Source organism: Myotis daubentonii, chromosome 2 (genome assembly GCF_963259705.1).
Source record: "Myotis daubentonii chromosome 2, mMyoDau2.1, whole genome shotgun sequence".
Taxonomy (NCBI): domain Eukaryota; kingdom Metazoa; phylum Chordata; class Mammalia; order Chiroptera; family Vespertilionidae; genus Myotis; species Myotis daubentonii.
Genome location: NC_081841.1, coordinates 179,988,151 through 180,013,187, shown reverse-complemented (window position 1 = coordinate 180,013,187; position 25,037 = coordinate 179,988,151). Strand labels below are relative to the sequence as shown.

The 25,037-nt window shown below is 42.3% G+C and overlaps 1 pseudogene; it reads right to left on the bottom strand.

The window, feature by feature from the left end:
- Positions 1-268: 268 nt before the first annotated feature.
- On the bottom strand, positions 269-1,167 carry LOC132226768 (small ribosomal subunit protein eS1-like; annotated as a pseudogene).
- Positions 1,168-25,037: the final 23,870 nt, after the last annotated feature.

Below are 25,037 nucleotides of genomic sequence, written 5' to 3'. Positions count from 1 at the left end.
CAGTGGTACTACAGACAGTATGTAAACTTATATAATATTCTAAAGACTTTGGCCTCTCTTCATAGGGTTTCTGATATGCTTTGCATTTATCAAAGTGTATATGAATTAACAATACCAGGTTTTTGTTTCCATATCCATGCACTTAACAGTGTTTACAATGGGCACTGGCAAAATACTGATGACCTCCAAAAGCCTTCTGCAAAACAATGGGTCTTAACCATGTTATTGAAAGTGGTCTATGAAATACATGCTGATTTCTTAATTCTGGTTAAAGGCATCCATCAGCTTGTTCAACTTTAGCACGTGTCTCATCCTCAGTAGCTTTTTCATTACTGCTCAATTCAAATGTGGGTTTCCTCAGCACATTTCACTGTTCTAATAATGATGTCATGGAGCAGATAAATAGATTGGCAAGCCTTTTCTATGTCTTTTCCAGTGCTGTCTGAAATCAATTGATTGCCCACTTCTTTCAAGTCATTTGTCTTCACCTCTCAGGTCATGATTTCCTTCTTCTTTTGGATTTGGTGGATCTGTTGATGCTGAGCATTAGAGGTCTTCTGAATCTGATTGTTGTGCTTTTAGTAAAACCAGCACAGAATAGGCTACCGGTAAGCAATAGCCATTGGTAGTCTTGAGATCAACATGAGCTTCAGTCATAGTCTGCCATTTGTGGACTGTGGAGCACATTTTGTCACTGGTAAGATCCACGTCATGGAAATTAGGTAGTTTTGCCCTGAACAACCTCAGTAATTAGCATGAATTTCCTAAATGCAACTTCATCATCCTGCAGATCAGCTAGGCTCACTTCAAAAACACAACCCTTGAGACATCCAATGTGATTTGGTTGCTTGAGTTCTCATGACTTGTGTTTCCCCAACACTTCTTATATTGACCAGAACTGGTGCTTTCACATCATACCAATTTTTCTTAGAAAATGGATCAACCACTGTCTTCTTGGCTCCCTTTTTGCTGCCTCTCGTAAGTGCCCATTCTTGCCCACTGCCATGGCACTGCCCAGAGAGCCAAAAGGTGTCATCTGAAAACTTTAATGAGCACTCTTTCTATCTAAAAACCTAAGATAATAGTATTCATGTCTTTATTTAACATTTATTTTTTTACCATTACAATAGTTGTGAAGGCAAACAGGAAGCCATGAAGATAAGACATCATTTCAAACAATGACAGAAAAAAGTAATGACAACAGTAATAATACATTAGATACTATTTGAGTAATTAAAAATGTGCTAGGAGTGGCTGTTTTAAGGGTTTCAGATGTATTGTCTCATTTAATTTTACAACTCTATGAGGAAGCTACTTTACACCCATTCGATAGATGGAGAGCGAGTAAGTGGCAAATCTGGAATGGAAACTTCCCTCATTTTTCACTCCAGAGCCTATACTCATTATCTCAACGCTCCACTGGCAGTGTTTTGCTTTTTAAGTTAGCCTTTTTCTTTAAGAAAAATTCAAGCGTTAACAGAAGGGGAGGGAATCCTATATAATAAATAGGTAATATGCAAATTGACCATCACTCCAACACACAAGATGGCCACCCCCATGTGGCCACAAGATGGTCTGCAGGGGAGGGCAGTTAGAGGTGACCAGGTCTGCAGGGGAGGAAGGGAAGTTGGGGACAACTAGGCCTGAAGGGGAGGGCAGTTGGAGGCGACTGGGCCTGCAGGAGAGGGAGCGCAGTTGAGGGGGACCAGGCCTGCAGGGGAGGAAGGGAATTTGGGGACAACTGGGCCTGCAGGGGAGGGCAGTTGTGGGGGACCAGGCTGGCAGGGGAGGGTAGTTGGGGGCAACTGGGCCAGCAGGGGAGGGAAGTTGGGGGTGATCGGGCTGGCAGGGGAGCAGTTAGGCATTGATCAGGCTGGCAGGGGAGTGGTTAGGGGGTGATCAGGCTGGCAGGCAGAAGCGGTTAGGGGCAATCAGGCAGGCAGGCAGGCAGGCGTGTGGTTGGGAGCCAGCAGTCTTGGATTGTGAGAGGGATGTCCAACTGCCCATTTAGGCCCGATCCCTATGGGGGGTTCCAGATTAGAGAGGGTTCAAGCTGGGCTGAGGGACACTGCCCCCCTGCAGTGCCCGAATTTCATGCACCAGGGCTCTAGTGGTATAATAAGCCCCTATGTATATATCACCTAGTTTCAATAATTACCAAATAGGACTAGTCTTATTTTATCTATTTCCCCCAAAACTATTTTATTTTGAAAAAATCCAAGACATTACATCATTTTATCTGTAAAAATCTCAGTATATATTTCTAAAAGAGGACTTTAAAATATAACCATAACACCCCTTTCACATCTAAAAGTATTAACAATAATTCATCAAAAAAATCAAATATCCAGTCTCAAGCTGTGATTTAACTACAAGACCATAATGTTATAGGTGTAATATGATTTGGTACAGATGAAGAAATAAATCCACTGACCCACTAATCATATCATTTGTATTCCAGCATTAAAACTTAAATGGGGGTTGATAAAGTGAGACTGTTTTACATGCAAGTTGCTTAGACCATATATTTCTCCTAGTGGCATAGTAGAAGATAATATGATTTAGAATATCTAGGTTCAATTTTTGGCTTCAATGCTTAAGTTTGTTACTGACACTCTTAGGGCCTCTGTTTCCTATATATAAAATGAGGGGCTTGAACTATCAGTGACTTATAATTCAGAATTCTCAAATTCTAGAATGTTCTGATAGTTATAATTTCAATATATATATATGGATAAAACCCCAAAGATTTTATTTTATAAATATGATTTCCTTAGTGAACAAATCCCTCTAAATTTGAAAAGTGGAATCATTCGTATTAAAAAAAAAAATAGGTAAACGACTTCAAATAGTCTCTTTTTCTCTGACACTCAGTATATTTATCTATTTGTCCTTAGCCATCCACCAATACATTTATCTATTTATCAATCTACTAGAGGCCCAGTGCACAGAAATTTGTGCACTCGGGGGTGAGGGGATCCCTCAGCATAGCTGCGCCCATTCACAATCCAGGACCCCTTCGGAGATGTCCACCTGTCGACTTAGGCCCACTCCCCAGTGGATCAGGCCTAAGCTTGCAGTCAGACATCCTTCTAGCAGCCAGGAAGCCCTCGGGGATGTCCGACTAAAGGCTTAGGCCCCCAAGGGATCGGGTCTAAACTGTTAGATGGACATTCTTAGTGCTGCCACGGAGGTGGGAGAGGCTCCTGCCACCACCACTGCGCTGGCCAGCTATAAGTCAGCTTCTGGCTGAGTAGCACTCCCCATATGGAAGTACACTGACCACCAGGGGGCAGCTCCTGCATTGAGCGTCTGCCCCCTGGTGGCCAGTGCGCATCATAGCAACTGGTCATTCTGCCGTTAAATCAATGTGCATATAAGCCTTTTATTATTATTACTAGGGGCCCGGTGCACGAAATTCGTGCACTGGGTGTGTGTGTGTGGGGGGGGGGGTGTCCCTCAGCCCAGCCTGCCCCCTCTCACATACTGGGAGCCCTCAGGCGTTGACCCCCATCACCCTCCAATCGCAGGATCGGCCCCTTGCCCAGGCCTGACGCCTCTGACAGAGGTGTCAATCCTGGGCAGGGGACCCTCATTTCCCCCATCACTGGTTCTGCCCCCAGCCCCCTCCGATTGCTGGCTCTGCCCCTTGCCCAGGCCTGATGCCTCAGCCAGAGGCGTAAACCCCCATCACCCTCTGATCACCTGATCGGCCCCTTGCCCAGGCCTGACGCCTCCGCAGAGGTGTCAGGCTTGGACAGGGGACCCCCATCTCCCCCCGATCACTGGCTCTGGCCCCCGCCCAGGCCTGAGGCCTCTGGTCCAGGAATCATGCCTGGGCAGGGGACCCCCATCTCCCTCTGATCGCTTGCTCCACCCCCGCCCAAGCCTGACGCCTCTGACCCAGGCTTCAGGCCTGGGCAAGGGGACCATCATATCCCCCCAACCCCCCGCTCCGCCCCCCACCCAGGCCTGATGCCTTGGCCAGAGGAGTTGACCCTCATCACCCTCCGATCACCAATCACCGGATCGGCCCCTTGACCAGGCCTGAGGCCTCCGGCAGAGGTGTCAGGCCTGGGCAGGGGACGCCCAGCTCCCTGCGGTTGCAGGCTCCGCCGCTGCCCAAGCCTAACGCCTCTGGCTGAGGCGTCCGGCTCGGGCAGCGGGGACCCGCAGCTGCAGCAGCCCCGCGATCGTGGGCTCCGCTTTAGGCCCAGGCAAGGGACCCCTAGCTCCCACGACTGCCAGCTTCAACCGTGCCCAGCTCCCATCGCTGGCTCCACCCCTACTTCCTGCTATCACTGGCCAGGGTGGCAAAGGCGCCTGATTCTCTGATCCCTTGGGCCGCCTTTGCCCTGCCCCCCAGCTCTTAGCTCCCCCCTGGGTTTCCAATCACTGTCAGTGGCAGGGGGCTTCTTCCTGCTTTCCCTTTCGCCTCCCTGCATTGTGCCTACATATGCAAATTAACCACCATCTTGTTGGCAGTTAACTGCCAATCATAGTTGGCAGTTAATTTGCATATAGCCCTGATTAGCCAATGAAAAGGGTAATGTCGTACGCCAATTACCATTTTTCTCTTTTATTAGTGTGGATATAGGATGTCCCTATTTCCCTCCTTTTGTCCCCTCTACCCAGCTCTTGCCCCCCACTTCTCTCTGGCCATCACCATACTGTTGTCTGTGTCCATGGATTGTGCATATATTTTCTTTGGCTAATCCCTTCTTTAAATTCATTTCTTTAAATTTTTATTTTCAGATAAGTGCTTAAACTGTGCTATTATATATTTTCTATTATATCAGTTAGAATTAAGATATCTTTTAATTGAACCCTTGTAAGTTTTAGCACAATTTAATAAATTATGCTAGAAGCAATTAGGAAATTTTTCATGTAATGCAGATAAATTTCAATTAATATTTTACTAATTTTTAATTTTTTAATATTTTAATTTGAAATAATCTCATACATGTAAAATAACTATAAAATACTATAGCATATTTTATGTACCCTTCACCCAATTTCTTAGGTGTTAATAATTTAAACATAACCACTATACAACTAACAGAATTTGGAATATATTTTTCTTATAATCTCTTTAATGTTACTTAATCCATTTACTTTGTTTTTGTTAATCTTCACCCAAGGATATTTTTCCATTGAATTTTAGAGAGAGTGAAGGGAAAGGGAGAGACACATTGATGGGTTGCCTCCTGCATATGCTTTGTTAGGAACTGGGGATCAAGCCAGCAACTGAGGTACAAGCCCTTGACTGGAATCGAACCTGGGACCCTTCAGTCCACGGGGCTAATGCTCTATCCACTGAGCAAAACAGGCTGCAGCTTAATTCATTTACTTTTAATCTATATGTGTCTTTATATTTAAAGTGGGTTTTGTTTTTGATTCACCCTCATAATCTGTCCTTTAATTGGTGCATTTATGCCACTGACTTTCAGAGTGCTTACTGATAGAGTTACTACCATATGAGGCGGCTTCTGGGTCTTCTGGGTCCCGCCCTGCCTTGCCTTTTTTTATTTTTTTCTAAGACATTTCACTTTATTTAAAAGAAGCCAATATACAGGATATAAAGGGCATGATATTTACAACAGTACAGTAAATAGGTTGATTTCCCAGTAGAATCAGTAGTCTTTCAGTGAGTATTAACCACTCTTCCCCTTGATGCTCGACCCAGCTGGCAGACAAACACCAACAGTGGGGTGGGATGGGACTGCAGGATAGAACGTCTCCCTGAAGGGATTAAAAATCACGTAGATGCTAAAATGTCCACGAAGGGGTCTTGGGAGTGAGGGGTGCCTCTGCCTCATTCCTTTGAGGGCTTGGCAGCAGGAATGCTGAGGGATTTGCCCCAAACTAACACACGGCCAACCCTGAGCCTGTAAATCTTCCACCCATGGAATATTCCCTTCCCGAGAGAATCAGCCCTAATCCCTCAGCCAGTGCCTGGAGGAGCAGCCCAGGCCGTGGGCACAGCCAGGACTGTGGATATTTCATGGCCTTTCCACTCCCACTCCAGCTGCCTAACAACTCTGCACTGCTCCCCTCGCCCACCTCCCCGTCACCCCATCAGGACACCATGCACAGGAGGGTACACTGGTTTTCCCATGCCCATTGGGAACTGGCTGTTTCTGTTTTCTGGAGTAAAAAGGTTCCTGTGGGTCAGGTAAGGTCTCTGCTTGGCAGGAAATTCTGAAACAGAGCCACTGACCACACCCACCTCCTCTGGGCATGGAGCAGCTCCTGCCCTCAGAGCTCATCTCTCCAGCAGAACTGAAGGGAAGACCGTGCGTACCCTTCTGTCCCTCACCCTTCACATGCCCAGAACCATCAGTGTCGCACTTCCTAATTCCTATCACTGTATTTCATTAGTCCCATACTGATTTACTAATCCTGAATCTAAACAGATTGGTTCAAAAGGAGATCGTTCTATTTTTAAAGTAGCTGGGGCTTCTGGGAGCGGGCCTTGCCTTGCAGCCTGGACCCTCTGATGGGCGGTTCCCGGGCCACAAGGCAAGACCGGCTGCTGGGGCTTCTGGGGGGCAGGCCTTGCCTTGCAACCCTGGATGCGCTGATGGGCGGTTCCCAGTTGCAAGGCAGGCCGGCTGCTGGGGCTTCTGTGGTGGGCCTGCCCTGGATGGGGGCGTGCTGGTAGCTCGCACTGTCCCTCCCTGCCTGCAGTATGCAAATTAGCTGCCATCTTTGTTGGTGGTTAATTTGCATATCATGCTGATTAGCCAATGGGAGGCGTAGTGAAGATATGGTCAATTACCATGTTTGTCTATTATTAGATTAGATGTGCCTACCAATATATCAAGCAAGACATAATGTAAAAGTACTTTTTGTAAAATATGTGAAAAGAAATTTATTTTTCACAGAATACAAAACATAGTCAAGCATGTGAACTATAACATTGTAAGTCTGATTGCTTTGTTATGCAATATGGGGGAAAAATAATTGCAAACTCCGATGAGAATCAGACAGGAGAGCTTATGTGTTTCTAAAGATAAAATGGTCCTTAGGTTTGATTTTCCTACTTAAGGGCAGATGACTGACACCCGGCCTCATTTTACAAAGAAGAAAGTAATAGATCAGTAAAAGCTCATTTCTCAAGGGCTTCAAGGAAGAAGTGGCTTTCAAAGAACTTGTGTTTATTCTCTTTCTAGGCTACCAGATTGATAAGCAAGAGAGAGGAAATAATCTCAGAGAGAGAGGGGAGTCTGAGGTCAAAATAGGGGAAAAGGAGAAAGATGAATGATAATGACCTTTCATAAACAAAAGTAGAATTTAAAAGATAATAGTGAGAGCATAGTACTACTGCAGGACCTAGGGCAGAGGTCAGGCAGCCTAGACTTTCTAAGGAACCATTTAGCCCACCTAAAGTATATACAACTTGTCCCCAGGAATAGAGAACATAGTGCTTCCTTAGCATACAGCAACTCAATAAGTCTAGTTAGTTTAAAATGCCTCACAATTGCTTCATTCATATTAGTGCTGTTGTAGGTGCTAGAATATTAAATAAGCTATTCAAATACTAATGATATTTGAGGAATTAAGTAAATTGCAAATTTTAAAGCGATATGCACCAAATTAAAAACAAAAAACAATTGCAGTCAAAATCATGAAAACTGTAATCCAAAAAAGGTGTTTGTTGTCCAATGTCTATAACTTATAAAATGCAAATATTATGAGTAGAAATTCTTACAACTGTGGTGTATCAACTTAGCTAAACGGGAACTATGTTTCCCCTGATTCCTTTCCTTATACGGTTCTGGATTAGTGCTGGTCACAAGAAACATTTGATGTGCGATGTGGAAGTTAAACAATAGCCATATTTCCTTCCAGAGTTGAAGGTCGGTGCAAGGCTGAAGTCATTGTGGCATATTGTGCACGTCCTGGCTGATCTACTAGTGGCCTCATTGATGTGGTGCAACACCTCAACTCATCCAGTCTCCAGGTCCCCTATGATCTATCCCTTCAGCTGTTCCAAGGCACAAAGCAGGACCATGTTCACCTTTTTTAAAAAATTAAATCTTTATTGTTCAGATTATTACAGTTGTTACTCTTTTTTTCCCCCCATAGCTCCCCTCCACCCTGTTCCCACCCCACCCTCTTCCCTTACCACCCTCCACTGTCCTCATCCAAAGGTGTATGATTTATGTCCAGTCTCTTCCTGCACCCCCCACACCCCTTTCCTCCCAAGAATTGTCAGTCCACTCCCTTTCTATGCCCCCACTTCTATTATATTTATCAGTTTATTCTGTTCATCAGATTTTTTATTCACTTGATTTTTAGATTCACTGGTTGATAGTTATGTACTTATTCATAATTTTTATCTTTACCATTTTCTTCTTCTTCCTCTTCTTAAAGAATATCTTTCAGCATTTCATAGAATACTGGTTTGGTGGTGATGAACTCCTTTAGCTTTTTCCTATCTGTGAAGCTCTTTATCTGACCTTCAATTCTGAATGATAGCTTTGCTGGGTGAAGTAATCTTGGTTGTAGGTTCTTGGCATTCATCACTTTGAATATTTCTTGCCACTCCCTTCTGGCCTGCAAAGTTTCCGTTGAGAAATCAGCTGACAGTCGTATGGGTACTCCCTTGTAGGTAACTGACTTTTTTTCTCTGGCTGCTTTTAAAATTATCTCTTTGTCTTTTGCTCTTGGCATTTTAATTATGATGTGTCTTGGTGTGGTCCTTTTTGGATTCCTTTTGTTTGGGGTTCTCTGTGCTTCCTGGACTTGTAAGTCTATTTCTTTCTCCAGGTAGGGGAAGTTTTCTGTCATTATTTCTTCAAATAGGTTTTCAATATCTTGCTCTCTCTCTTCTTCTGTCACCCCTATAATTCAGATGTTGGTTCGCTTGAAGTTGTCCCAGAGGCTCCTTACACTACCTTCATATTCTTGGATTCTTTTTTCTTTTTTCTTTTCTGGTTGGGTGTTTTTTTCTTCTTCATATTTCAAATCTTTGACTTGATTCTTGGGATCCTCTAGTCTGCTGTTGGATCTCTGTATAATATTCTTTATTTCAGTGTATGCTTAATTTCTAGTTGATCCTTTTTCATATCCTCGAGGGTCTTACTAAATTTATTGATGGTCTCACTAAATTTATCGGCGGGTTCTAGAAAATTCTTGAAAAACCTTATAACTGTGGTTTTGAACTCTATATCCAGTAGTTTGCTTTCCTCCATTTCTGTCATTTGTGACCTGTTTCTTTGTCTCCGCATTTTGGCTGCTTCCCTGTGTTGATAGGGTGGCTTTCTGTGCTAGGTGTCCTATAGGGCCCAGTGGCTCAGCCTCCCCAATTACCTGAGGTAGACACTCTTGGCACACCCCTTTGTGGGCTGTGTGCACAGTCTTGTTGTAGTTAAGCCTTGATTGTCGTAGGTATCACTGGGAGGAATTGACCTCCAGGCCAATTGGTTATGAGAATCAGCTGTGTCTGCAGTGGGAGAACTTCTGTGCTGGAGACACCCTTCTGGGGCAAGACTTGCTTCAGTGGGGCTTTGGTGCTCACTGAGTCTGCCCCCTGAGTGTTTCCCTTATGGATCTGAGGAGTTGTAATCTGGATGGTCCCACTCTGAGCACTGGGTACACTGGCACTGGATCTCTAAGGAGGTGCTAATTTAGCCTCTTCCTGAGGCTACCCAGCAGGAGCTATGGAGAGATCTGCAGATTCCTCTTCTTTGTTTGGGATTTGGAGGTGCCCAGATGAGGCCCAGCTGTGAAGCAATGCAAGCTGCTCTGGGGCCTTGGGCCTTCTTTTGGATGTTCTGGGTCTCTCTGACCCAGCTGCAGTTTGTTAGGTAATTTTAGATTGCAAAGGGCCAGGTCATTCATATGCAAAAGCCTCTGCGCACAGCTTGGGTGGGACGGGGGCTCAGGGAATCAACAGGGTGGATCAAACAGCTATGGCTGATCCTCAGCCCTGCCTAAGAGGCCCCGGGTCACAGTGTCCCATGATAATCACTGCAAGCACCTCTGAGAGAAAGCTGCCCTCGAGTCCTGCCCGCTGCCAGACAGTCCAGTTTCTCCCAGTATGAATCTGGGTCCCCAGAGACTAGCTGGGAACTGGAGTTCAGAGTGGGAGTGTGTGTCTCCCTCCCAATTGAAAAGACAACCGTGTCCTCAGTTGCCAGCCCTTTCCGCATGCACCTACGTACCTCTGCACTTTACTTCTGCACCTCCTCTGAGTCTCAGTGTGCTTTTCTCTTTCCTTCTAGTTATAGAATTTCCACTCAACCAGCCTTCCTGTGGTTCTGGATGATGTCCGTTTTGTCTTTTAGTTGTATTTTTGAAGTGGTTGTGCGAGGCAGCAATATTAGGTGTTTACCTATGCCGCCATCTTGGTTTCTTTCCATGTGCACCTTTGTGATGAAGACACCAGCTTTTACACAAACCCCAGCCCCCCTCCCCCCATGGTATTGGTGTTGGAGGTGGTAAAAGACAGATGCAAGCTCCAATTTGTCTCACAGGTCCCAGTTGGCCTCTTGGGGCTCCAATTTATCAGTGTAGGCTCCCATTTGTTCTTGCTTTCAAACACATCCAGCTTCCCTTTCCATTTGCCTGTCTGGCTGATTCCAAAGCTCCACACTTCAGGCTCAGTGTTTGTGGCAGAGACAACACCCTGCAGAGACTGAGCCACCAGCTCCTATATCCGCATACAGGCCTAACCCCTATAGTGGATCCCTTATATTTTAATGTACATAGCAATTCTGCTTCTCGATCAAACCTTGACTGATACAACAACCTTATGAGGTAGGAAAACTATCCAGAAACTAAAATTCATTCAGTGCTTGAAGGAAAAAATACCCTCCAAAATTTATTTAAAGTCCCCCAAATTGGCAAATGATTTGAATATTGGCTATAAAATTGTATATGACCTTTCTTGATGTAACAAGATATATATTAATCAATATTATGTTCACTAGGACTAAAAGAATAAAAATAACATAATTCCAAATAATTAAATAATCCTAATAATAATTATTTAATAATTAAATAATTAATTTAATAAAAATATTAGTTCTAAAATTAAATTGAAATTTTAGATTAAATTAAATAGTTTAAGCAAACATTAAATAATTCTAATTTAAAATTAAATAATTCATTTAATAGTGATCAACTGATTTGACCATTAAATAAAAATTATTTAATTTTTAAAATTAAATAATTATTTGGCTATTAGAGAGTTTACAGGAAGATAAATCTGTCACTTAATAAAATCAAACACCATAGATTTTTTTTCTCACTGTGTATTTTTACTTTATCAACTACAAATAAATTCTCAAAATTAATAAAGCAAAATCAAGAAGAAAGGTACAAAAACCACATATTAAGAGTTCAGCCAACAATTTCATGCTCTTATATTGCTTCAGAGATCTCTACTTTTGCATAACCATTTCCAAAATGCAATTCTAAATCCGAAATCCATATCCAGCTGTCTGCTAGATGTATTCGACTGAATATTCCATTGGATCTCAACCCCAAATTCAACTTTTCAACATCTCCTCACTCCAGGGCAAATATGTGCTTTCTCATAACTTTAATTTCTCTTAAGAGTAGAAATTGATATTCATCATGGTTTGTGGCCTCCAAGCATTAAAAAATTCATTTCTTTCCTGGCCTTCTTGAAGCTCTGGCAAAGGTGTCTGCCGCAGGCTTCCCACACCAGTAGTAGCCAGGCATGGCTTCTACATCTGTGAGACGAATGGAATAGAAGAGGTACTATTTCGAGTTTACTTTCTGGCAATGGTGGCAGGTGGATACTTTTGGCTTTCCAGGACAGCACGCTTAAAAGTTCTGGCTTCCTTGCTGACTTCAGAGGTGGGAATTGTGGTGGCTGCTCCCCTAGGTAACAGTAAGGTCTTCGCAATATGCTTTGTGCACTGTTCCTGTTAAATAGTCCCCAACCCTGATTCCAGGAACATTCTGAAGATTTCATGAGCTAGGCAGGTAGGATTAAATGCTTTTTTAAATTTAGGGCAGATTTGCTTATGTACTTGCAATTAAGAACCCTGGTTGATGCAGAAACATAACAGCAAAACATCAGAATTCTCTTCAATTTTAAGCATTTTCAAGATCTGAGTCCTTTTGCATCTACCTGCAAAATATCGTTAGATCTTGTCTTTTCGTTGTTTCCCAATCTCACTATGGAATAAGGCTCTAAAAGTAGCTAACAAGGTACTTTCCATATAACAGAACAACTTAAACTTTTTATATGTATTAACTCATTTCATCTTCATATAAACTCTGCTGATGTAAGCAGCATTACTGCCTCCAGGTAGCTGATGAGGAGACTGAGGGATTTCTAAGAAGAGGGATTAAATAACTGGCTAGAATATTGCAGAGCTCAAAGCCTGTCTCATTCTAAATCCCATGCTATAGTATTAACTTGAACATGGATACCTCAAGCCTTCCTTCACACCGAATAGGATCAGTTTATTCCAACCATGTCATTCTGGCCATGACCTGATGCAATGCCTTCAATGACATCCGGTGCCTCTGGTTAAAGTGCACACTTGTGGCTGCCATCCAAGGTCCTCAATGGTCTGACCACAGCCATCTCCTCTTCCTCTTTATCTCCTGCTATCTGTGTGTGCTCCCCCTGTTCAGAAAGATGAGACCATTCAGCTTTTCATAGGCTACATCCTGTGCTTCCCTGATTCATATGTCTGTTTTCCCAGTTCTCTGCATCCATGATACCTCCTTTAATTCTTGTTTGTCTAATGAGAACGGCCATGTATTAAGGCACGCTTCTTGCACCAGGCCCAGCCAACATCGCATATATTAACTCCTTCAGTCTCATTAACTCTAGGAAACAGGCATTACTCACATTTACATCTAAGAAAATGGAGGATGGCCAGCTGGCATGGCTCAGTGGTTCAACCTATGAACCAGGAGGTCATAGTTTGATTCCTGGTCAGGGCACATGCCCAGGTTTCGGACTTGGTCCCCTGTGTGGGGCGTGCAGGAGGCAGCCAATCAATGATTCTTTCTCATCACTGATGTTTCTATCTCTCTCTCCCTCTCCCTTCTTCTTAATAAAAAAAATATATATTAAAAAATAAAATAAAAACATAGTTTAAAAAAAAGAAAAGAAAATGGAGAGTAGCCCTGGCCAGGTGCTCAGTGCTCAGTTGGTTAGAGCATCATCCCAATACACCAAGGTTGCGCGTTCAATCTCTGGTCAGGGCACATACAAGAATTAACCAATGAATGCATCAATAAGTAGAACAACAACAACAACTCTCTCTCTCTCTCTCTCTCTCTCTCTCTCTTTCCCTCTCTCTCTTCTTTCCCTCTAAAATCAATAAATAAAATAAATAAAAAAGAAAATGAAGGGTTAGAAAGATGAAGTGCCAAAGGTCACCTAACTTGTAAGTGGCAAGGTTCAGATTTGAATTTTGAATCCAGGTATGTCTGGCAGGAAGCCTTAGCTTTCAACCACTGTGCTGTCAGCCTTTCATTCTATTGAAAAAGATCAGAGGTTCCTGGGGCATGAACTGTCCTGGGTCCTCTAGCCTGAAGTAATCATTCATCTCCACATGCACACCCCTTATTTCATAAGTCTGTATAGCAATTGTACATTTCATAAGTCTAAATTATTAATTTAAGTCTAAATTAGCACAATTGTACAAATGCTTCAACAATGGTCATCTAGGCACATGTTTACTCATTCATTCAACAAATATTTATAAAGAACCGATTTGGTTCCTCATGCTAAGGATACAATAGGGAGCATAATAGGTAAACCGGTCCCCGTGGAGCTTACATTTTAGTGCAGAGACATCAATTGAAAGAGTGCACATATAATATGTGAGGTGGTGATAGTTGCTGTACAGAAAAAATAAGACTGATAGTAATATCAAGAGGAGAGTTGCTCTCTTAACAGTATGGGAAGGGAAGGGTTTTCTTATAAGGTGATACTTGAGTAAAGATGTGAAAGAAGAAGGGAGCCAGCTATCAGAGCTCTGGGGGACAAGTATTGTAGGAAGAGATAACAGCTCATGCAAAGATCTGAAGGGAAAGAGGCCCAGCATGTTCTAGGAACAGAAGGAGACTAGTATGACTGGCACATGTGAGCAAGGTGAAGGTTGACAGTGGATAAGCCTGGAGAGGTAGCAAGAGCAAATCATGTTGGACATTCTGCAAGCAATCTGTAAGATCTGTTGCTTTTACTCTTAGTTATATGAGAAGCCACTGGCGGGTTTTGAGCAGAGGAGTGACACATATTTAGGATAGATAATGGGGACCAATGGTGGGAACAGTGAGGTCAATTAGGAAGCTATTAGTTATTGAAGTAGACAAGAGACAACGGTGGCTTGGATCATGTTGGAGGGTCTGCATTTATTTTGAAGATAGAACCAATGGATCTTTCTGAAAGATTGTTGTAAAATGTGATAGAAAAAGAGAAGCCCAGGATGGCTCCAAGGACTTTGGCCTGAGTACCTGGAAGGATGAAGTTGTTATTTACTGAGAAAGGAAATACTCTGGGAGGAGCAGAGTAGTGGAGGGAAGTCAAGGGTTTGGCTAGATGTATGCTCAGTCTGAGATGCCTATCAGACTCAAGAGAGTGCAGCTGAATGTGAGTCTGAGGTTCAGTGTAGAGGACCGAGCAGGAGATATTGCTTTGGAAGTCTTATTTATACTAAAAATCTTCCTGATAGCAAGATCTGTGCTTGTTAACACTTGTATCCAGCATAGAAGTAGGGCTCGATGCATAATCACAGTGGGGAGAAAAACAACTAAGGATAAAAATCAGGCAAGTGTTTAAGGAGTTAACAACCTTAACTAGTTTAATTGGATCAAAATATAACCCATATACCCATTAATATCATTCTTTAGAGAAACATTACATTACAGAAATAAAAATTAGGGAAATAAGTACTTCAAATAAAGTAATAGTGCACTTGTAGATCAAAAAACACAAATATATTGTTCCTGTGATTTTTTTCAAGAGTTAAATATGAGAAAGAAAGCATAGAGAATGAGCACAACCGGATGAAGAAAAAAAGCTAATAAAAAAATGCCTGAATATTTGAAATACTATCGCTAGGGCAAATTAAAAGAAAACCGATTGTAACAGAAAATGTTGGAGAGATTATCAATATTATTCCAGGAAAATGAATAAACATAAAGCTGAATTTGACACACTAATGGAATAAATTTAAAAACTCAATAACTAGGAATACAGAAAGTCATAATCTTAACCAGGGATGGGTAATGGATAATTTCACTTACAAAAATATGAATCTATTGCATAGATTATTAAATATTCTTTGGTTTCTCCCAATTTGGTAACCTTGTAGGATATAAGGCAGAAAAATTGTGCATGCAAAGAACAGTAAATTTTTACTAAAAGGAGAAGCACAATATCAAAATAATTTGTCTACATGTGAAATAAAGTGCATTTGTTTCTCAGGCTAGAGAAAAACCTTCGCTAAGTTTACAGATAGGAGAGTTACTTTGGGAGGTATCTGACCTCCCCAGTCAAGTAGCAGGCGGGATAATCAATGTCTTTTGAGGTTCTGTGACTCTGCTTTTTAATTTGCAGTATCACTGAAAGCAATTTCCTGGCATTCCACAATCTAGCTCTGGGGGCAAAGTAATTGGTGACCCTTGGTCTATGTAAACAATCTGAATAACAAAGATCACAAAAGGGGCATTAGAGGAACATTCAATTTAAATTGCATGTTTCTAGGTTGCTGGTTTTCAATGACCAAGCTTCAGAAACATATGGCAGAAAAGACTGTCTTGAAGATGGGGATGGTTCAGAAGAAAGTGTGTGTGTGTGTGTGTGTGTGTGTGTGTGTGTGTGTGTGTGTGTGTAATCATAATTAGATTTGTGGAATTTAACTGGTTATTATTCTCCTTTTGTCATTTCCTCATCCTCACCTTTTTGTATCCTGGCATTGATTCTCCTTGGACTGAATCACCTGGACACCCAGGAGAAGAAATTTTTCTTTCTAGGTTGGTTTTAAGTGGCATTTCTAGAAGGGACTGCAACCCTACAGAGCTCCAGCTACTGTCACAGGCCCTCCCTCATGGCCCTAGCAACACTTTTCCTCTTCTCTCCCCTTCAGACCTAAAGGTGTTAATGGCTTCCCACTGTTGCTAATCTCTGGGTACCTGGACATCCTTTCACCATTGTGGATAGACCCTTGTTTGGTTTTTACAACCATTTAAATCGGATCCTGCTTCCCTGAATGACACAAGATTGCTAAATAATTCTTAAGGGGCAACAAAAAATTGAAGGGTAGAGACTGCATACTCTTATACTTTCCAAAACACCTTTCATGGTACTTCAAATGAAGTGCAATTTTAATATTTCTGTGCCGAAGTTGGTGCATTACAGGCTCAATGAAAAGCTATTTGCTTCCTATATCAATTGGATCCACCTCCCCTGCTCAGTCTTTGGGGTTTTCTATCGTGCCCAGAGGATGCTGGAGGCCAGAGCATCAACCTCGAAGGCACAGAAAGATGGTTTATATTTGTTATTGTTTTATAGAATTCACATAGGACACGGCCAGGGAAAGATTGAGGTCAAAATTATTTGAAAACTAATGTTCTCTAGGCGGAAACAAATACAGCCACTTGTACACATTCGTCTTGCTGAGACCATGGATGTCTTCAGAGATTACCCTCCACTTACCTTTGACTGATGCTGTCCAGTGTAGTAACTGTATAAAATAACATCTGCTGTACCGTCAGAGAGAAAAGCGTGCTGCCAAATACGGGGCTTTCACAACGGAAATGGATCATCCCCAAGTTACATGTCAATTGGCAATATTAAAAATGCCCAAGAGTACCAAGAATCAACCATTAGTGAAAATGCACCTAAAACCTTTTACATTCAATTACATCTAATTATCTGATATCAGGTATAATTATGCTATTACATATAACTTTAGTACTATGGCTTACATCAAGCTAATTTACTCTACATGCCATTGAATTTCTAGTCTAAAATTATCAAAGTATTGACTTCAGCAAGACTAATAAAGAAGTAGTTGAATATAGTTATTCCAAGAACCATCAGGAGAGGAATATTGATTTATTTATTTGTTTGTTTGTTTATTTGATAAATTTTTCTTAGTTCCCATTACGTGCTATGTGAGGTGTTAAATTCTGGTGATACAGCAACAAATAACATGTCCTTGAGGCACACACCGTTTAAAGGGGAGCAGGACTGGGGAGAGACAAATCGTTCCCAATAGGAGCCATTCATAGTGGAGTAAATATGAGTGGTTATGAGGGGGTAAGCTGAGTCTTTGAGGTGGTCTGGGGGCTGCTTGAAATCATAGAGGAGATAATGCCTGAGTTCTCTAGGAGGACAAGGAAATAGGCAAAATAGTCCAGGTACTATCCCGAGGGAGGCTATTTCATTTAGAAGATGCCCAAGGATTGCCATGGCTGCAGGACTGAGGTAATAGAAAGAGATGTTAAGAGAAGGGCCTGGGTGGGTGGGTAGGTCTCTTGTTTGCTGTGTAATCTCTGGAGACCATAGACATTTGTAATCTATTTAACTCATCTGATCATTTAATACGTATTTAAGGAGCCTACCTATGAGTGGGGTACTATGCTAGGCATTGGGGATATAAGAGAAAAGGTCCCCATCTTTATGGAACTTAGATTCTAAAGGAGGTGTGGTGGGGTAGATATTGAAATAAAAACAATTTTATTGAGTAAAATAAGTACAAATTATTAATATACAAAGGAAATAAAATGGTGGCATTGAGAATCATGGGTCAGCGGAATGGATTTTGGGTGGGATGTTCAGAGAAGATCTCTCTAAGGAGTTACCATTGAAGAAAAGTTTTGAAAGCTGAGAAAGACTCAGACATACTCAGATCAGGGTGAGGAATGTTCCAGGCAGAATAATGTTTCAGAAGGATGTTGCAGGTGAGTTATGCCATGAGGTTGGCAGGGAGCTAGAAATTAAAAGCCCAGTGAGGCTGCAGCATAGCAAGAGAGAGAGGAGTAAACCACAATGACGATGGTGAGGTTGTCAGGAGTCAGATTATGGGAGACCATGACTCCCAAGGCAAATGTTTTGAAGTCCATTGAAGATGCTCTAGAGTCGGTACTTAAAGGCACTGAGAAGTGAGGTGACATGACATGACCTTGACTTCTAGGTAGAGAATGGATTGCAGGTGAACGAGAATGGAAACAGGAAGACAAGCATGCAGCAGTTGTCCAGGAAGGAAGTCATGGTGGTCGGGACCTGTGTGGTTGCAGGAGAGATGGCAAGAGGTGAATATCCTTTGGAGGCAGCACTGTTCTGTCTTCTTACAACATTGCTCTCAAATACAGGGGAAAGCATTTTGTCACAGATGAGTTCTAGCTCTATGGTCTGAACAACCATGTCAGTGATGAAGCCATTTATTGAAATGTGGACAACTGTGGGTAGGGAGGGACAGAAAACATAATGAATTTATACTTTGGAAATAAAATTTTACTGGTGATTAAGTGGATTGACTAAGCTTTGTTGGGCATATGGGAAGTGAGGACAGGCAAGGATACTTTCAGATACTGGAAGATTTTACATTCTGAGCTTCAAAAGGCTGCCAGGACACACTGGGAAAATGACTGCAATGTGGCACACACTGGTGAGAACGGAGGAATGCCTGGTGAAAACAGTGGAAGGGTGGTACTGATGGGGAATAGCTCCACAACAGTGAGAAGGTATGATTTGCTCATGAAATGGAAAAACAGGTAAACCTGGTAGAATAGCCAGCAAGGAGGGAGGGATGCCCAAGAGGAGTGAGTGGACGAGAGCCAGTGGTGGCAAAGAGCCCTAGATGCAACCTTCTGAGAGGTGCCTATAGATCTGTGATTGCAACATCAGGGACCCTGACAAGAGCAGCAGAAGAGGGATGAGCAGAGTGAATGGTTGGTGAGGAAATGACAGGATATAGATGAATCTTTCAAGCAGCTTCATTTTTAAAGCAAGTTTGGGTTGAGTATTAAATTATGCAGCAATGAGCCAGTGGTTGGGGAGCACTTGGAAAGAAGGAGGGTTGATTGATAGAGAAAGGCCTGAGAAGACAACTTAATATAACAACATCCATCATAGATAGTATCGGCCTAGTAATTTCCAGTCACTTTACCTTGATTATCACATCTAATCCCTGCAAGAACCCAAGAGGTAGAAACTATAATTATCTACATTTTACTGATACATATTTTGCCCAGGTTTCTCAAGCCAACAAGCAGTAACACAAAGGATGCAAACTCAGTTCATCTGCAGAACCTGTCTCTTGTCCCCTATGCTACCCTTCCTTCCCACTCCGGCAGCTTTTATCCCAGTAGAATCCAGCGAGTTCATGTGTCCCCACTATGAAACATAGCTGTCAGTGTCCTCCTTGCCACATCTTGCCCTCAGCCATCCTGGCAGAACCAAAGTCCAGCTGATTGAGTGCATCTTTCCCCAGGGAAGTGTTACTGCTCTTACCATCTCACCTGATGGGCTTCCTTTCCTTCTGAACTCTTCCAGACAATCTACATCTGCTCTAGTTCTCTACACCAGGTTCCTACCTGCAACCTTCTCTCAAAGTTGATTCTGTTCTCTATGTAACCACCCAGCTGAAAACCTGTCAGGGCTCTTTATACTTGGGTGGGAAATGGGCATCAGCTTGGGGCAGAGTTATCACATCAAAACATCCACCAAGACCCGTTTGATTGAATTGTCTTGGGACCAAAGCCCAGAATAGTTCTCGTTTTCATTCTTCATCTGCTGGCTTCACTGGCCTGTTTCAGCCATCATGTGAAGCTGCTGATTGATGCCCTGCATCTGCACCCGCTTTGACTTCTCCTCCTTTTTATCTTAACTTACTCCCTTATTGGTTTCACAGCTGACCAACTTGTTGGGGGTGAAATTTAATACTATCCCTTAATACCTTTTGTTTGTTTGTTTGTTTGTTTGTTTCCCCAAAGTGTGGCCCACAGGTTCCTGGACTCGCTATAAATTGATGGAATCAGAATTTCTGTAGGTGGAGTAATTCTAATCCCCGGGTAATTTCTGCCTCTGGTATATAGAGGCTCTTCCTGGCCTCTGCTCAGGATCCTGGTTTCCTGATTGCCAAACCATGGACAGTAAATAGGGCAGCTCACCTGGGCACATATGAGCCTGTTCAGATTCGACAACTCTAGGGCATCCTTATTTAGACTGAGGGACTCAGTTCCCTCTGCTTTCCAACTGGCCTAACTCTTGGAGCATTAATTATTTTATTAAACTCTGATATTATTAGCTCAACCTTCAATTCCAAATTATTTAGTCTCACTTCTGATTCTGATTGGTTGTACTTCACACCTGCCAGGTGGACCATGTCTGATCTTCTCTAGTGATAGTTCAGGTCCAGTCCAAGGTCATATCCATCCTAAGAGCAAACATAACACTGGGAAGATAGGGGTGAGGTAAGATTAAAGCTAAGTTAAGTAACTGTTACATTTTTGTGAAAGCATGAACAATGAAGATTTTTGTCTTTTTTTTTCTGGGTAAATATCCTTTAATGTCATGTCTGCCTCAATTTCTGAAGATGTCAGTCTCTCGTACTGTTTACTTCCATTTGAGGATTTGAATGTTAAGCTTGAAAAGGCCAACCAAGCTGCCATAGTAACAAGGCTGACCACCCTGGGGCCAGGTTATTTCTGTGTTTTAAATCTTTTAAAGACTGCCTGTCTTATATGTCTGTGGCAGGGAATAAAATGAGGAAATGCATCATAGTCACTCCCTGACCTATAAACACCTAAATTATGAATGTCCTATATATAGGGATGTTCGGTACTGAGCCCCAAAGCGTGGGTGGAGCATTTTCTTCCTTTCCTTTAATGTCATGAGGAGGCCACGGCAGATTCAGGGTGGAAGATCCTTCGCATCCTGTGCCAAGTACCTGGCGCAGCTGCGGAGTGAGGCCCTTCCTGGGGAGTCTTCTCATTGGTGGGGGAGGGAGTGTCTTCCCCAACTATTTTGAAAATGGGAATGTGTACTTGAAGTATCCTGAGTTACCATTTGTGAGTACATTTTCCCCTAAGAACAGTGAATAGATAACCATGCTAATCCACATAATTCCTTTTCATTTAAAATACAGCAGAATTATTACTCCTACATCTTGCCCACTCTGTGATTAAATAGGCACGGGTGGGCTGGCCTGACATGGGTAACATATTTTCCTGTGTGACTTGAGTTATAAATTTTAAACAACTAACTTATGAGTGAACTTTTGGAACACAACCCATGTAAATTGAAAAAGGCTCATATGGAGGGTTCAGGTGACAACTCCTTTTTTAGAGGTAGTCATTCCATTGTTTGTTTCTACACAATAGCATGACTTCAATACAGGCACTGATTTTCTTTTTCCTTTTAATTTCAATTGATTTTTTTTTTTCTTTAGAGGGAGGAAGGGGAAAAAGAGATGGGGGGGAGATAAACATTGATATTAGAGAGAAACATTAATTGGCTGCCTCCTGCACAAGCCTGAACAAGGGATCAAACCTGAACCTGGGCATGTGCCCTGACTGGGAATCAACCTGCAACCTTTTGATGTACGGGACAATGCTCCAACCAAATGAGCCACACCAGCCAGGGCCAAACACTGATTTTAAAGTAAATTAATTTTTTTTTTCAATTTCATTTGACTTATTTTTAATGAAAGTGCCCATCTCTCAGTAAAGTTTTAAGTGTTATTAACCATAATAAAAAAAACAGGAGCTATTTTAGCTGACAAGTAAGTTACAATAAAAAATTAAAGCAGTCTGGGACTAATGAATGTGTAACCTGTTCTCTTTTGCATAGGGGTGCTAGGAGCTGATGTGTTCCAGTGATGCCATAATTCAGCCTTAGGCTTCCAACTCTGTCAGACTGGCCTCTGAGAACAGCAGTCAGAGCAGATGAAAACCATTCACCATGGTGGCAGGCAGCCCTTAGAGGAGTTAGCACTTTATAGCTCACAATATTCTTTCATACACACCATCTCTTGGGACATGCAGAAAGCAGATGTTCCCTTTATAGTGATGAGAATATCAGTTCCAGAGAAAGCAAATGACTTGCCCAAGTCCTATAGGACAAACTTCAAACTATTTTACCTCTAAGCCCATTGCTATTCTATTCTATTACAGTTTTGTCTGGGAATAAGTATCTGATCCAAAATAAACATGACTTTTCAAGGCTTAGCTTGAATAATTTTGGGAAATTGCTTTTACCTCTCTAGTCTTATTTTTTTTTCCATTAAAAAACACATACACCTTCTGTCTTCCTTCCTCTGTTGTTATAGAGAACAAGCAAAATGATGTATGCGAAACACTGACAAACTGTGGACTGCCATCCAAAGGAAAAGATGTCTAAATATGCTGCTCTTCATAAAGTGCTGATGATGGTTTGTTTTATAGCGTTAGTTTACACAGGACAAGGGAACTGGGAAATTTATCAGAGCACTGTCGGCAGCAGCGAGGCCACGGATAGGTTTCAGGAAGGGCTGAGCTTTAGCTCCCGTCACCTACTGTGGACAGTTGGGTCTGCTTTCTGTCATGCTATCAGAGCACATGGAACCCACACAAGGGATCTGCTACAGCAGGTGCCGGAGCCCCATGCAATCTTATATACTGCTGATATGCTTGGTTTGCGCTCCTTTGCCCAAACACAGACTAAGTGATAAAATACATATCAGGTTGGACTAGCTGGTATTTTTCTCCCTCGTCTTTGTAATCAGACATGATTGAAGGAGCGCTAGGTAGCAGGTGGCTCACACAGCGTCACCAGCTGCACATGCTGTGCATGTGGTTTCAAAAGTAAACATCAATAACCATTTGCTGAAAATTGGTTAAAAGTCCTTATCTTTCCCTTTAAGTTGTGATCATATTAATTTCATTTGCGTGTACTGTAATAGATATGCTGCTAGGTGATCCAGAAGACTAGAGTCAGTATGTATGCAGTCTTGCATGCATGCATGTATATGTATATGCACATGCACACATGTAGACAGACACAATATATATATTTATGCATATGTATACACATATATCTATGCACATAAGTACATACATATACATATATGTAGGATACCCATTAATATGTGTGTGTTGTATGTCCTTTCTCACAGAAACAAGGAGCTATTTTGGTTCTTCTTTTAGCAAAATATTCAGTTTCATCTTAACAATGCCAAAATTCAGTTTCCACCTTGAACTAACTTCCTTCTTTCCATCCTTCCTTCTTCTTTGCAATGGGCATTTGCTGAGCTCCACCATGTACCAAGTACCTGTACAACAAGCTAGAAAGCAAGTCCCCTACTCTAACACAAGTCTAATAGTGAGAGACTCAGGCAACTAAATTAACTAAATTGACCCCTAAAAGTCAATGGATTTATTGATTTTAGAAAGAGAAGAAAGGAAAGAGAGAGGGAGAGAGAGAGAGAGAGAGAGAGAGAGAGAGAGAGAGAGAGAGAGAAACATCGATTTGTTATTCCACTATTTCTGACTGGGTATTGACACCACAACCTTGGCTTATCAGGATGATACTCTAGCCAACTGAGCTACCCAGCCAGATAGGTTTTGATGGGGTAAGTACAAGGAGCATGGGGCACATCGCTCACCTTGGGGTGATGGATATGGCTTCCTAGGTCAAGGAGTGCAACAGGCTGTTTAAAGGAAAAGATAGTATTAGCAGATGGAGGAGATGGATATGTGTGGACCATGGCGTAGAGGCCCAAGAAGCCATGGCTCTTTCAGGATTCTAGGTAATGTTAGCTTAATGTAAAGAGGTCTGGGTTGGGGCAAGTGTGATGAAATTTGGACTGTGAAAAATAAGCCAGAAGAGATGGACAGGAATCGAGTAATGGAGAACATTGGATATCACGATAAGGAGATTAGAATGCATGCTCAAGGAAACCCTGGCCCAGGCCCAAAGGGTATAAAAAGGTTTCAAAGATATGTATCATCTTTGGCTCTCTTTTCCTTTTCTTTTGGCTTGGTTTTCATGTGTATCAGTGTTCTGGGGAAATTATATGTGCATCAGCTGCATACAGATGCGTGGTTCCCTCAGCCAATTGATTCAGAAAGCTCTAAGAACCAGTGGGTCAGGTGGAGGAAAAGGCATTGTATATTCCAATATGTGTGTGAGAGATGTGGATCTGAGAGCTACACAGAAGAGCAGGAGGAGCGGCAGGTGTGTGTCCCCCAGTAACATTCACCACTTCGAGATGATGGGTATGATTACGGCCCAGGAGTGGAGATCATTCCTGATATTTGTGCACGACCGTAGTCACCTTGGAGCGCCCTTACAGACACTTACAGGATGTTATTTGGGGCAGTCTCCCGAGAGGTGTCTTGAACATGGGTTTCCAGTCCCACTATGCAGAGGAAAGCTGGGGCCTGGAGATGTGATGGAATTACCGTCTCTCTGATAATGGCTGCAGTGGAGCCATTTGTCGGTGCAAGTGCTTCCGAAGGAAGGATCTCCTCACCTTTTGTAGCTTCATTTTAAGGACAATTACTCTGTGGGTGAATTTAGGGAAAATATTCCCTCTGCAACCTAAAGCAGCCTTGCTCTAAGCATGAATCTGTCAGTGATGGTGATAAGAAACAAACTTTTTCCCCAGCAGATTTTTCTAGTAAATCAAGAGCTACATCAATTCTCCATGGGTTAGGGACTAATATTTCAGTCTGCAATACATTTAAGGAAAGATATTGTATCAATTTCATTTTTTTTTAGCTTTTAGCTGCATACTGCATAGTTTGAGGGTTCCCAGTGGCAGAAGGAAAGATAGGTTTGGCTTCCTAATTACATTAGGGAGTATTATGCGTGGCACTGGGCTCTGGTTCCTTGTGTTTGCTGCCACAGCACAAATGGAGATTACTTCTCCTATTTTTGAACCTTTTAGCTTCTCTGTTTCACTTTTTTTCCTCCCTCTGGCACTGACAAAAGTCTTTGAGTTACTTGCTACTTAAACAAATCCTGGAAGAATACGAATCAAGCATAAACAGTGATTAAATCTCAGTGATTGATTTAAGACAATATTTATTTTATATCTCTT